Raw genomic sequence first — 5499 nt, forward strand, 5'->3', positions numbered from 1 at the left:
GGCGGGATTCAAAGGTTCTGAGCTGCCGCAGCCCGCAGCGGAGGCCCCAGGAGCTCTTTAAATCTCCGCCGCGGCCAGGATTTATAGGGATAACTGGGCAGGCGGGCGGGGAGCTCAGAGCTCTTTAAATCCCAGCACCAGGGCCGGCTTTAGGCCAATTTAACCAATTCCCTTGAATCGGCCTCGCTCCTAAGAGGACCCCGCACCCAAGCCCCAGTACCAGCAAAAGCCAGTGCGCTGTACCAGGGTGGCCCAGTTTCCCCAGGGGGCAATTTAAAGGGCCACTGCTGGGAGCCCAGGCCCTTTAAATTGCCACTAGAGCCCTGCTGCTGGAGCCCTGGGGTATGGCTGCGGGGCTCTGGGGGCTATTTAAAAAGTCCAGGACTCCCATTGCTTCTACCTCCCTGGCCCTTTAAATAGCCACTGGAGCCCCGCCGCTTCCCCAGGGTTCCCGCGGCTATTTACAGAGCTGGGGCAGTGGAAGCAGGGGCGCCCGGGCCCTTGAAATAGCCCCCAAGCCCCAGGCTGCTGCTGCTACCCTAGTGGGAGAGGGGGGAGGAGGAGGAGGCGAAGGAGGCACTCACCATAGAGGATGGGCTGTACCCCCTGTACCTGCACCCCCTGCCCTGCCTGCAGCCAGCCCATCCCCAGCCAGCCCCTGCTGCACCCCCTGCCCGCACCAGCCCCGCACCTCCTGCCCTGCTTGCACCAGTTCCTGCCTGCAGCCTGCCCATCTCCAGCCAGCCCCACACCCCCTGCCTTGCCTTCAGCCCTGCACCAACCCCTGTCTCCAGCCAGCCCTGCACCCCCTTCCCTGTCTCCAGCCAGCCCCTGCCACACTGCCTGCCCTGCCCGCACCAGCCCTGCACCCCCCTGCCCTGTCTCCAGCCAACCCCGTACCCCCTGCCTTGCCTTCAGCCCTGCACCAAACCCTCTCCCAGCGAACCCCTGCCGCACCCCGCTGCCTGAAGCCAGCCCAGTCCCACACTCCTTTGTCTCCAGCCCTGCCAACCCATGCCGCACCCTCCCTGTGGCCCTGCCTGAAGCCAGCCAGCCCACCCCACACCTCTTGTCTCCAGCCTGCCCCACACCCCTTGCCCAGCCTGCAGCCAGACCCTACCTCTCGCATCCTCCCCCTCCCCCACCTCCAGCCAGCCCCATGTTCACTGGTGCCCTGCAGTTCCGAGGGAAGTAACCCTGCACACCTGCTTCAATGAGATGGGCAGGGAGCAGCTGGGACCCACACATGTGCACCCTAGCACACCCTAAGGGAGTGGCAGAGCTCATTTCTAGTTCAGACCCATCTTTTAAAAAAGAACTTTTAGGTAGGGTTAACATACATCTGTACTTTCCCGGACATGTCAGGCTTTTTGGTTCTTAAATCGCCATCTGGGAGGAAAATACGGACGTATGGTAACCCTACTGGTACAAAAAATACATACTGTGGCAGAACTTTTTATAGGGAACCGGTTGTTAAGAACTGAAAGGCTTTTTTTTTCCCAGTCATCCCTGCGGGGCCCCGCACTTCCTCTGCCAGCCACGGCCGGGATTCAAAGGGCTCTGGGCTGCTCGCAGAGATTCCCGGCCGCAGCTGAGGTTTAAAGGTCTCAGGGCTCCCCACCGCCACGGGCAGCCCAGAGCCCTTTGAATCCCGGCAGCAGCTGAGATTTAAAGGGCTCAGGGATCCCTGTGGCTGCAGGCAGCACAGAGCCCTTTGAATCCTGGCGGCAGCTCCAGGGGATGGAGTGAGGCTGGGATTTCAAGGGCTCAGGCTCCCCTCAGCAGCAGGAGCTCTGGGACCTTTAAATCCCTGCCCCAGCCCTGAAAAGCTCCGGGTTCCCCCAGTCGTCAGAGCCCCAGGCCCTTTAATTTGACCCTGAGGGCTCCCAGCCACCTCTTTGGCTGGGAGTCCCTGGTTGATTTAACATCAAGTAACACCTCCCCACCACCAACCTTCCTTTTTGACCCACAGCTGTTTTGGTGGGGCGGCGCTGGGGAAGGAGGGTTTGTTTCTGCAGGGCTGGGCGGGGTGTTTCCGCCAGGCTGGGAGGTCCTGAGTGGGGGGTGTTTCCGCAGGGCCGGGGGGTTTCGGTCCTCAGCTGTTTTCTTTGGAGTATTGTGGCCCTCGCTGTTTTACTCAAAGTACTGTACAGGAACTTTTCAGGGGGATTAAGGCAAAATGCCACATTTATTAGTAATACAGGTATCAATTAATACTCTATGATATGCACATGAGATATATATCACAGTCATGCATTCACGCACACACACAGACATAAACACACTCCGTCTTGCTGTTGTTACCAACTAGTTGCTCCCCTTAACTGCACTGGCCAGGTGAGTTAGATGGGGGAGGGGTGGAGCCGGGCTTCTACCGATCCAAATCGATGGTCCGATGGTGACAAGACGAGATCCGGGGTCCTTCTGCAAGACACCTCGCATTTATAGCAGCTTCCCTCTTATGCAAATCTAGACCAGATTCAAAATCTGGGTCTGCGTCCGTTGGTCTTTGTGCTGCTTTTCTCTGGGTGTTGTCCCAATGCTGCTCAAAGAGGGTGTTTTCTAAAGAAGGTGCTTGCTTCTAATCCCTGAGGCCATCAATATGTCTGCTCTTCTTTATTGGGCCCACTTGACAAGGTTGTATTGTCCTTTGCTCTGGCTCCCATTCCCTCTTCAACTGTTGTAGCTGTCTGGAGGTGGGTGTCTTCCAAGCCTCACTCATTCACACCTCATTCAGTCAATAGAGCAATTGATTACAGAGTGCGGGGGAAGATCTTATTCTACTTCTAGCAAAAAGGCACATGTTTTCTTTTACTTTAACTATACTATCCTTAGGGGCTATAACATTTGATACAAAGTTTTCTACCAATTCTCTATATAGGGATCTAATACAAAGTTGTATGAAAATAGAGAGGCACAATGCCAAGTCATATGAATTACAAAATAACATCATGCCGGATGCAATGTCATAAAGATAAAGATACTTAATACAAAATAACACAATGCAACGTTATAAAGATTTATAGAGATAGTTAATACAGAGATTTCTCTACATCACCACTTTACGAGTTGTGCAGGCCTGCTGACGGCATTTGCGGGGCTTCTTGCTCGTGTGGATTCTCTGATGCTGAATAAGGTGAGAGCTGCGATTGAAGGTTTTCCCGCATTCACTGCATTCATAGGACCCCTCCTGTGTGTGGATTCTCTGATGCCGAATAAGGTGTGAGCTGCGACTGAAAGTTTTCCCGCACTCACTGCATTCAGGAGGGAGAGGATAGCTCAGTGGTTTGAGCATTGGCCTACTAAACCCAGGGTTGTAAGTTCAATCCTTGAGGGAACCATTTGGGAATTGGTCCTGCTTTGAGCCGGGGGTTGGACTAGATGATTTCTTGAGGTCCTTTCCAACCCTTATAATCTAGGATTCTATGATAGGATCTCTTCCCTGTGTGGATTCTCTGATGCCCAATAAGGTGCGAGCTGTGACTGAAAACTTTCCCGCACTCATTGCATTCACAGGGCCTCTCCCCTGTGTGGATTCTCTGATGTTGAGAAAGGCCTGATCTGTAAGTGAAGTTTTTCCCACACTCAGCACATGTATTTTTTTTGCTTTTCCCTGCAGATTTCCTGCTGTATTCTGGTTTCCTTAAGGCCCTTCTGAGTTCCCTGACAGGAAATAAATTTATCCATTTTCTCCCCTGGCTGGTTTCCCTGCTCTTTTTGTGGTCTGTGCTGAACCTCACACGTCATTGCATCACCTGCTGTGATAGAGACAGAAACCTCAAACAGGGATGGAAAGGGGAAGGCCAAACCAAAACAAGTGCTGGAGAGAGGACAAATAAAAATCAGTAACTCAGCTTCCCCCCAACAGGAGAGAGGAGGGGATCAATTCAGCCTTCACATCCCATCCAACTTCACAGGGGGAAGGGAGAAAGCTACTGCCCGGTGTCTGCTAGCATCTATAGGAAGCCTTGAGCTATATTTACCCTGCGGATGCGACCCCTGCTATGGACAATAATGAACTGAGAGACTTCCCAAGAGCTTTGTAGGGCATCCTAGATGTTTCCTTCAGGCACTTACAGATTCTGAGTTGGTTTAATGTTTCCTCATCTGTGCGGGGAGATCTCAGGATCTCTCTTTCCTCTGAACCCTGGAGCTCTGGGACCCATGGCTCTTCCCCTTGTTCCAGCTGGGAGATCATATCACGTTGGAAAACCAGAAACTCCGCTCAGATGAAAGAAAACAAAGGAGTTCAGTTGATTTCATACAACTTGATCATCAAAAACATTCTGTTAATTTATCTTCAGTGCTTAGTGTGACCTAGTGTGCCTGGGGCAGTCCTCACTGAAAATGCCAAGGTCAGAGCAGGCTGAAAAAAGGGAGAGCAGATGCTCCCCATACTGGTGGTTAACACTGAAGTTAAACTCACTGACCAGTCACAAACTGTGCTTCTGATCCCACACACTGGTTAATGAGACTCTGAAAAAAGAAATCACACGGCCCCCTTTATTGCATGACAGTTCTCTGACTCCTAATCAGCAACTAGGTCCCGTACAGTGAGAGGTTATTTAAAAACTCTGCTCACTGTGATACAGCATGGCCAGAGGGCAGCAGGAGAGTGATCCTAATTGGATCCAGGAAGTGGGTGGGTAGAAGGTTAGCCACATTACCCAGGTTTGGATCTCATCCAAAATACCATGCTGCCAGCCAATCCTTTAGCAATTAAACTAAATGTTTAGAAGAAAGAACAAATGAAAGAATGAAGTTAAATTCCATCCTTCCAGACAATTCTTTAGCATCTAAACTAAACGTTTAAAAGAAAGAATGACAGAAAGAATTTAAATGGAAAAGCAGTCAGATACATTCCAAAATGGATATATCAGGTTCTTAGCAGTATTGGTGAGTTGCTGGCTTGAAAGTCTGTCTGGAACGCATCCACAGCTTGGATGGGTCATTCAGTCCTTTGTTCCAGGGTTCAGTTTGTAGAGAAGTTGCTCCAGAGGTAGGAAGGGGGATTGAAGACAAGATGGAGATGATGCAGCTGCGCTTTATATTCCTTTTGCCATGTGGCTTGTACTTCCTGTGTCCCAAACACAAGCTTCACAGCACATGGCATGGAAAAGCTTTGGAGGTTTCATTACACAGGCAAACCCCGGCATGTCTTGCTGACTCAATAGGTGTGTCCCCTTGGTCCATAGGTTCATTGTACAGCTGATGACCCTCAATGGGCCATCAAACATGCTAGGCAATGTTGATGCCAATATGTCTGGGGGTGTCACCCAGAAAAACTGCACAAGTCTGGAAATACAGATATACCTTACATATCTGTAACTCACAATACAAAGGTGATAGAAACATAGAAACAAAATTATCATACTTGGCAAATCATAACATTTTCACTGACACTTTACATGGCATACCTAGCATGATTCATTGCAATTTTATCAGATTACATTATTTTATTATTAATACCAAAGTGTCTCACAATTTCATGCAGTCTCA

This window comes from Gopherus flavomarginatus, unplaced genomic scaffold (assembly GCF_025201925.1).
Source record: "Gopherus flavomarginatus isolate rGopFla2 unplaced genomic scaffold, rGopFla2.mat.asm mat_scaffold_49_arrow_ctg1, whole genome shotgun sequence".
Taxonomy (NCBI): Eukaryota; Metazoa; Chordata; order Testudines; family Testudinidae; genus Gopherus; species Gopherus flavomarginatus.